A 9,960-nucleotide genomic window follows, 5' to 3' on the forward strand; every position below is an offset into this window, starting at 1 on the left:
GTGACTCACTGATTTCAGTGAGCACATTAGTGAGGTTGCTTAGCTGCCCCTTGATGTCACTAACTGCCTGGGCAATGTGCTCTTGGTTCTGCAGGACCTCATCAGTTAATACCCTTGGTGCCCGAGCCTCACGCACAGAGGACCACCTTGCCTCCTCCTGCACCATCGCGGCAGGAGCGGACGTGTCTGTATAATTGAAAGGGCAGATGCATTAATAAGCTACTTCTGTTTAAACCAAAAATTTCTGTTTGAAACAATTTTTTTTTTTTTTTTATCGATTCAGTAAAAAATGTTTAGATTTAAATTCTGCATTAAATGTGTGACCACTTACCTTCATCTTGGACGTTTGGTTCTGTTTCTGGGGGTTCTGGGGGTTCCACCACGAGGTCACTGTCAGTCACACCACTCACCACTCCGGAACACGCAGCGTCCCCAATAATGCCAGCAACCCGTTCATCCAAGGCAGACAATTTTTCAAGGTTTTGCTCTCCCCCTGTCACCATTGTAGCGCGCCTGTAAGCGGCCACGTGCTTTTTTGCATTTAATTTAATATCAAACCACTTTTTTTTTTTATTTCTGCCACAGTCCGTGGCTCAGATCCGGTGGCATTTACAGAGTGTGCCACCTTCTCCCACACAGTATTCTTTTTTTACTAGTAACGCCGGCTTCTAAACCACAAAACAATATCTTCTGATTGGCCTCAACCTCCGCGACTAAAACGTCGATCTCCGTCTCAGAGAAATTCCTCTTTTTTGCGCGCTTCTCCATTATTCCACCAAGGACTCAATTACTCATTTGCATGGCTTTTAAAGGGGATGTTAATGCCATATATGGTTAATTGGGGGCGTTTCACAATGCAAATTAGATTCACCGTGCCCGCGCAAGGTGATTTGGCAGGTGTGGGATTTATCATTGCAGATTACTTACGGGTGTGCGTAAAACCAGCCTAGGAACGTTTGATAAATGCCGATATTTTTGTACTTACGAACATTCTAAATTCCACTCGTACGACAGAATTTAGGATGTTTTCTACGCACTGTTGATAAATGAGCCCCCTGGTGTAGACGCAGAAGAGAAGTGCACAAAAGACTGAACCTTGAGGGACACTGATGGTAAGTAGGTGTAAGTAGGTTTCTTCTCTCTAACACACACCCAAATTATATCATGTATCACTGATAAGATTTTATAACGGTCAGTGTCAGTTGGAAGAAACTGAGTCATTTCCTTTGTGTATAATTCCAGGTTCAACACATTCATCGAAAGACAATGAAAAAGTCAGTGTTTATATCTGTGTGTGTGTGTGTGTGTGTGTGTGTGAGACAATGGGCCTTATTTATCAAGCTGAATATGAAGAGGTTTATTCAGAAACACTCTCAGGAGCATTGATATAAAAATGTGTGTGGTATTAATGCAATTACAGTTAGTTCAGAAAAAATGTCATGTTTAATAAATCATGAACTCATGCAAATATACATAGAAGAAAACTCACTAATAGGAATGTGGAATGATTGGTTTCACATTGTATGAATTAGCATGAGAATTTTTTTATACAGATGTTTTGCACAACACTTTAACCATTTCATATTCATGACAAAAGAACAACAAAAACAAACAAACCATAAATTAAGATGAATAAGACAAGGCATTCAATGAGGACAAAAGTCATGGCACCTGATAAAGGGAGGTAGATTTAATGTTTGCTTATGATCGCTGATGTCAGCAATAGCGCCAAAAGTCTAAGTTCAGAGCAGCTGCCAAACACGGCCATGATGGACTACAATTCCCAAGCGCCATAGTGCCCCCCTCTCCAGAATATTAAGAACACACCTGTTTCCCATTTCCCAGTAATCAGCGTCCCTATTTAAGCACTGCTCAGACAAACAAACCTCGCAAGGTATCGCTCAGTGTTTCCCACCTGACCATACCATTTCCACTACTAGTATTTCTGTGACTTTGACCTCGTTTCTGTTTATTTCCAACCTCTAGTCTCTGAAACTCTGTTAGTATATTGACTGACTGTTGGCTGACCCTGACATTGTTCTTCGTCTCACGATTCAGATTTGGCTGCCATTTTGTGACGCAACCGCTCTTCCCTGCGCCTGGATCCATAAGCGCCTGCACTCTGACAGGATACTTCACCACCATGGATGCAGCAGAGGACTGTTCACAATTCCTCCCATGGGCAGAGTACACATAAAACTCAATTAAGCACTCGGCCTTCCAGCTCACGCTGTTCCAGTGCATCCTTGGATATCAGCTGCCACTGTTTCCGTGGGACGACTCAAGCACTCAGATCCTGGCCACTGACTCCTGGTTCTAGGAATTAATAAGTGTGGGAAGGGGTTCATCAATGACTTGAACACATAGCCAGCAGGTGCAAACACTATGCTGACAAATGCAGAGGGGACACGTCCATATAATCACCCGGTGATAGGGTTTGGGTGTCCACCAAAGACTTACAAAACCCCAGTACATGCCGTAAGCTCCAAGCATGATACATTGGTCCTTTCAAGATACTCTGCAGAATCAATTAAGTGTCCTCATCTCATCTCATTATCTCTAGCCACTTTATCCTGTTCTACAGGGTCGCAGGCAAGCTGGAGCCTATCCCAGCTGACTACGGGTGAAAGGTGGGGTACACCCTGGACAAGTCGCCAGGTCATCACAGGGCTGACACATAGACACAGACAACCATTCACACTCACATTCACACCTACGCTCAATTTAGAGTCACCAGTTAACCTAACCTGCATGTCTTTGGACTGTGGGGGAAACCGGAGCACCCGGAGGAAACCCACGCGGACACGGGGAGAACATGCAAACTCCACACAGAAAGGCCCTCGCCGGCCACGGGGCTCGAACCCGGACCTTCTTGCTGTGAGGTGACAGCGCTAACCACTACACCACCGTGCCGCCCAATTAAGTGTCCTGTAAATTAGTATTCCCACCATGTTCACGTATGGCATATACCTGTTATGTATCATGCCTAAAGCCCACCATCCAACATCCCTTAGCCACCAACACACCCACCTGTGAACCTCCACTACCCCTAGAACAGGAAGGGGAATCACTATACCAAATTCACAAAATCCTCAACTCCCATTGCAGACAAGGCTGTTTGGCGTATCTGGCCAACTAGGAGGCGTACAGCCTGGAGGAATAAAACTGGGTTCCCGCTAAGGAAATCCCAGACCTCACACAAGACTTCCACAGTCAACATCCCAATAAACCAGCACCCAGGAAAAGAGGTCACTCCCAAATTAAGCATGTTGGGGGGGGGGAGTTCTGTCAGTAATAGCACCAAAAGTCTAAGTTAAGAGCAGCCACCAAACATAGCCATGATGGACTACAATTCCCAAGTGCCACAGTGCCTCTCCTCTCCAGAATATTAAGAACACACTTGTTTCCCATTTCCCAGTAATCAGCTTCCCGATTTAGGCACTGCTCAGACAAACAAACCTCGCAAAGTATTGCTCAGTGTTTCCTACCTGACCATACCAGGCTGTTATTTCCAGTTCTAGTATTTCCGTGACTTTGACCTCGTTTCTGTTTATTTCCAACCTCAACCTCCGTCTAGTAGTTCCTGCATCTCTAAGTGCATGCACCCTGCCAGCTGACCCACTACAATGGCTTAGCTGCATTACTGGAGCGTTTAGCACACACCAAGCTTAAAGCCCTCTTTCACCAGGTAGTTGTGATTTTTTAATTTGTTGTTTTCAACTCGGTGAACATTTTCTTGCCTTTTATGGCATTTTCTTGGCATCAATAAATGCAAATCAGCTGTGTTGAACGCCACTGACAAATCAATTCAAGTTTATTTGTATAGCGCTTTTAACAATAAACATAGTCACAAAGCAGCTTTCTGACAATGTCTATTGTCGCAAAGCTGCTTCCAATCATTTCCAATAACTTCCAATCACATCTTCCAATCAAGATGTGATTGGAAGTTGTTTTTTTTTAATCTGGTAAGATTTTCTGTTTTCAAATTTTCTCATTTTTTCTTCCACTGTGAGATGAAGCTACTTCACCAAAAGGTGTGCCCCCCCATACACTTTTTACTAATCTTTACAAGAGGTGCAAATATTTGTGGAGGGCACTGTGTATATACCGGTACACATATAATTTTGGGTGTGTGTGTGGGGGGGGGGGGGGCACGGTGGTGTAGTGGTTAGCGCTGTCGCCTCACAGCAAGAAGGTCCGGGTTTGAGCCCCGTGGCCGGCGAGGGCCTTTCTGTGTGGAGTTTGCATGTTCTCCCCGTGTCCGCGTGGGTTTCCTCCGGGTGCTCTGGTTTTCCCCACAGTCCAAAGACATGCAGGTTAGGTTAACTGGTGACTCTAAATTGACCGTAGTTGTGAATGTGAGTGTGAATGGTTGTCTGTGTCTATGTGTCAGCCCTGTGATGACCTGGCGACTTGTCCAGGGTGTACCCCGCCTTTCGCCCGTAGTCAGCTGGGATAGGCTCCAGCTTGCCTGCGACCCTGTAGAACAGGATAAAGCGGCTAGAGATAATGAGATGATATATATAATTTTTTTTTTTTTTGCTTTACCCCTTTTCCTTCTTTTCAACTCTCAGGTTCGCTCTGCTGCTTGTGTCGATGAGGAAATTAATCACACCAACCATGTTTCTGCCACAGACACTGAACTTTATATAAATGCTTCATCACCTTTACCACCCACTAACACCCCCGATAGAGCGATCTCTTCCACAGTACAACCACCTCAAGACCAAAATCTCACTTACACCACTGTGACTTTCCAGAAGAATTCAGATGGTGCTGCAGTCACCTTCAGTAAGAAGGAACCTACGACTGAATATGCCACTGTCCAACACCAACCAAGACTGGAATAATTTGATTGTTTTCTGCAAAATATACTTTCAACAAAATATTAATTATATAATTTATTGTATTTAATCAAATAAAAAGTAGTATTAAATATACAAAAAATCTTATTTTTGCACCCAATATCTTTTTGTTGGCAATTCTGGACATACTACTGTTGTAAAATCTCATCTCATGCCATCTCATTATCTCTAGCCGCTTTATCCTTCTACAGGGTCGCAGGCAAGCTGGAGCCTATCCCAGCTGACTACGGGCGAAAGGCGGGGTACACCCTGGACAAGTCGCCAGGTCATCACAGGGCTGACACATAGACACAGACAACCATTCACACTCACATTCACACCTACGGTCAATTTAGAGTCACCAGTTAACCTAACCTGCATGTCTTTGGACTGTGGGGGAAACCGGAGCACCCGGAGGAAACCCACGCGGACACGGGGAGAACATGCAAACTCCACACAGAAAGGCCCTCGCCGGCCACGGACCTTCTTGCTCGAACCCGGACCTTCTTGCTAGGCCTAAACTTGACTAGGACCACATGCAGCTAGAAGTAAGTTTTCTGATTACACAGTAACTCTGGATGGCCTTTCTGTTTCTTCACATGCAGCAGTAAAAGACCTCGGAGTGATTATTGACCCCAGTCTTTCATTCGAAACTCACATTGATAACATCACCCGGATAACTTTCTTGTATCTCAGAAATATTGCTAAGATAAGAAATTTAATGTCACTACATGGCGCGGAAAAACTAGTTCATGTTTTCGTTACCTCCAGGTTGGATTATTGTAATGCCTTACTGTCTGGATGTTCCAATAAGTGCATAAACAAGCTCCAGTTAGTTCAAAATGCAGCAGCAAGAGTCCTTATTAGAACTAGAAAATATTACCACATCACCCCCGTCTTATCCACACTGCATTGGCTCCCAATCAAATTTTGTATTGATTATAAAATACTGCTATTGACCTTTAAAACACTGAATGGTCTTGCACCACAGTACCTGAGTGAACTTCTGGCCCTCTATGACCCGCCACGCCTACTGAGATCAAAAGATGCAGGCTATCTGCTGGTACCTTGTATAGTGAAGGCTACATCAGGGGACAGAGCCTTATCTTACAAAGCCCCGCAGTTATGGAACAGCCTTCCAAGTAGTGTTCAGGAATCAGACACAGTCTCAGCATTTAATTCTCGGCTGAAAACGTATCTGTTTAGTCAAGCCTTGTGTTAATGGTGTTTATGAGGTAAAGGTGTAGATCTGGAGGGTCCTCAGACATAGCATTTTGGTAAAGTGGGATGTATGGATGCTGTCAGTCCCCCACTCACTTGCTCACTCGAGTTTGTTGACGGTGTAGTGGCTGCTGCTTTATGTCCCGGGGCTCCCTCATGCCTGTGTTACCTTCTGGCTCTCCCCTTTTAGTTATGCTGTCATAGTTAGTTGCCGGAGTCCCTGCTTGTATTCAGTGCAATATGTATACTGTTCCTACTTATTCAGGTGACATTGGGCATACCTAACAACCTGTGTTTCTCCCCCCCCCCCCCCCCCAAATCTGTCCCTCTGAGTTACATGTCAGTCCTGGGATCGAGATGCTGACCTCTTCTGCTGCTCGGACCTGCTTGATCCACCCTGGTGCCTTGTGTCTGGTTGGAGTCTCATCGCATCACTCCTGTGGAGGATGGCCCCATGTGAACAGTTGAAAGTCACACCTGGAGGACACTCTGGACTCTTCCAGTAATGCTTTTATGGCTGAGGACTACAGTTGACTTGCTAACTTTAGGACTGCAGTTGTCATGAACAGTTTTGTTGGGGTAATAGTGATACTAGGACCATAGGACCATATTTGATCATTATCACCTCATGGTCATATCTGTGATTACATCGAGAATTAATCCTGAGTTAATCTTTGCCCTTCTTGACGTATATTGGTGCTCAGAGGGCGGGCATGCCCAATCAGCCCTCGTCCCACCTCACCGGAGCTTAGAGAAACTCAAAACCTCTTAATTCCCAGATACACGCTACTTCCTTCAAAGTAATTTGTTCTAAAACAGTGAGGGGAAAAATGAAATTAGAAGGCATATCGACCTATAGTGAGAACAGAGTCCTGTAAGAATACAAAGTTTCAGAGCATAGAGATGTGTAATAATAGTAGAAAACGGCATCAGATGAAAGACATAACACATTCGTGTGGTATGCGCTTGTGCAGTACAGTTAGCAAAGTTAGTCCAGAAGATGTTGTCTCGAAGTCCAGCTCGAGCGGGTAACCCTGCTCCGAGCAATGAAGTCCAGCTCGAGCGGGTAACCCTGCCCCGAGCAATGAAGTGGTCCAGAAGGCTCGGGCGGGTAACCCTGCCCCGAGCAATGAAGTGGTCCAGAAGGCTCGGGCGGGTAACCCTGCCCCGAGCAACAATGAAGTCACGAAACCCGTGATGAGGACTGTCATGGTTGTAGTGAGGATGATTGGTTCCAAATGGGGCGCAAGATCTCTTCCCCTCTTTGTCACAACGTCTTGAGGATTCTCAGTCGAATCTGTGTAGAGCTCAGAAATAGAGAGAGAGAGAGAGAAAACTGGCCAGAGGGAGACTAGATAGGGACACAAAAAGCGTTAATAGCAGCAAACTTGTTATTGTAACACAACTTTGTTATGGAGCCTTCTTCAATCGAGTGGCATGGATCCACTGTGGAAAAAGATCAGTTAAAACAGCAGTAGAAGTAATGGCGACTATGTCTGCAGGCCCATTATATTGTTTTCCCAATTGTCCAAATCATTACTTTAAAAAATCACACCAGCACCTGTCTCCCACGTGAAAGGGGTGTGTGGTGGAGATAATATTGTACTATTGACCTTGGTACAAATTTTATGCAACTTATCTATAAGGGCTGCAGAATACTCATCCACATGCATTTTCAAATCAGAGGTACCCGGAGCCTTCTTCCAGGGGAGAATAATTTCTTGGTGTCACACGAATTTCAGCCAGAATGAATTATGGATTACAGAACCAAACCTGTGTCCTGCATGACCTTAATTAATTTGTCTTTCAATGTTCGATTAGTACGTTCTACGATACCACAGGATTTAGGAGTGTGAAAACACCAGTTTAGTTTAGAGATACTTACAAAGGTTTTGTGTGACTTTTGAGGTGAAAGGGGTACCCTTGTCTGAGTCTATGGCATTTGAAACCCCATAATGATAATTATTATTATTATTGATTTCTTATTATTTTATTGTTCTGGGCGGCACGGTGGTGTAGTGGTTAGCGCTGTCGCCTCACAGCAAGAAGGTCCGGGTTCGAGCCCCGTGGCCGGCGGGGGCCTTTCTGTGCGGAGTTTGCATGTTCTCTCCGTGTCCGCGTGGGTTTCCTCTGGGTGCTCCGGTTTCCCCCACAGTCCAAAGACATGCAGGTTAGGTTAACTGGTGACTCTAAATTGAGCGTAGGTGTGAATGTGAGTGTGATTGGTTGTCTGTGTCTATGTGTCAGCCCTGTGATGACCTGGCGACTTGTCCAGGGTGTACCCCGCCTTTCGCCCGTAGTCAGCTGGGATAGGCTCCAGCTTGCCTGCGACCCTGTAGAACAGGATAAAGCGGCTACAGATAATGAGATGAGATGAGATTTTATTGTTCTGCTTTTATTGTTTGTTTTCTTTTTTATTGTCCAGTGTCCTTAGGTACTTTGAAAGGTACTTACAAATAAAATGTATCATTATTATTATTATTATAACTAGGTATCAAAACAAGTAACTACCTTCGTGTTCTCTCGAGAACAGGGAAAAACTTCTACCCATTTAGAGAATTTGTCCACAATCAAGATGACAAAAATCAAATGAGAAAGAGTGAGCGTATGTCTCATGCAGAATATCAGGCTGATATTGATTGAACACACAGAATAACCACAGAGGTGTGATAATATTATAAATTATAAAACAAGAACCGTCTGAGGGTTTAGAACAAAAACCACCGATAAAGATCCCTAGAGGGCTGGAGGGAAGAGATCAGACCTGATACTAGTAGTATGTACGATTTTTAGACAGACAATATCATCCCAAGTGTCATCCCGAGAATTAAGGAGGTGTGCAAGAGCGCGACCTACATTATCAAAAGAGGATGTGACACGAATTTCGAGATTGTTAGTAAAACAGAGAATAAATAGTCATATGTTAATCTAATTATCTATTAAATTACTGATTAAATGAATGCAATGGGTCTGTAAATTTTGCAACACCTGTTTAACTTGATGTGACGAGTGCAAGATCAATGGGTGAGACAAAACCAATTTTTCCGCATCTAAAACCATCAAAGCACATGCGGAGACAGCCCCCAGACACGCAGGTAAGCCTTGAGCAACAATGTCTAATGTTTTAATGTGTTGGATAAAAACGCACAATGATGCATTCCCCCCCCCACGTTCCCCAGAGGCCGTGCCCCGGTGTCCACAGGCATAGAGGTGGAAGGGCTTGAAGTGAGCAGGTGACCCAGGGGCGGAACAAAGGGTGCTTCTGAGGGAGTGATAAGCGACCATCATAGCGTCAGTCCAGGTCAAAGGATGTTGCAATGGAGGAGGTTTTGTGTCTAGAATGACAGCCTTGAGAAAGTTCAAAACTTCAAAAGTTCAAATACTTAAGTGTCCATATAATATTGCAGCTTGGTTCTGGAAACCTTAAAGCCCTTATGCGCCAGATGTTGGAGCAGGCGCAAGTGTCAGTGTCTTGGCAGATTTCTGGTAACTCAGCAGACACCAGAACACACAGACCACTGAGTCCTGAGGGAGGGAGAAGGTCACAGAGCGCGTTATGAATTACAGCTAAAAAAAAAAAAAAACAGCAGGAGAGTCAAATGAAACCTTGAGTCCAAATGCTGTCTCCTCATGTGCGTGAAAAAAAAGGCAGAACAGAGATCATTAATGGCAGGAACCTGTGATATTATAGAAGAAACAATCAATTCATTAATCTTACGTAAATCTTGTGTAAAGTGTCTCACCACGCCTTGCTCGAGAAGAGACTGTAGGATGACATGGATCCAGAGAGAGAGGTACTGCTTATTATAAACAGGATGCACATGAATAGTTTCATGTCAATTTAAGTTCCAGGTTGCAGTGCAACAAAATGTGGAAAGGTTCAAGGACAATGAGT

This window comes from Neoarius graeffei, chromosome 13, assembly GCF_027579695.1.
Source record: "Neoarius graeffei isolate fNeoGra1 chromosome 13, fNeoGra1.pri, whole genome shotgun sequence".
Classification (NCBI taxonomy): Eukaryota; Metazoa; Chordata; class Actinopteri; order Siluriformes; family Ariidae; genus Neoarius; species Neoarius graeffei.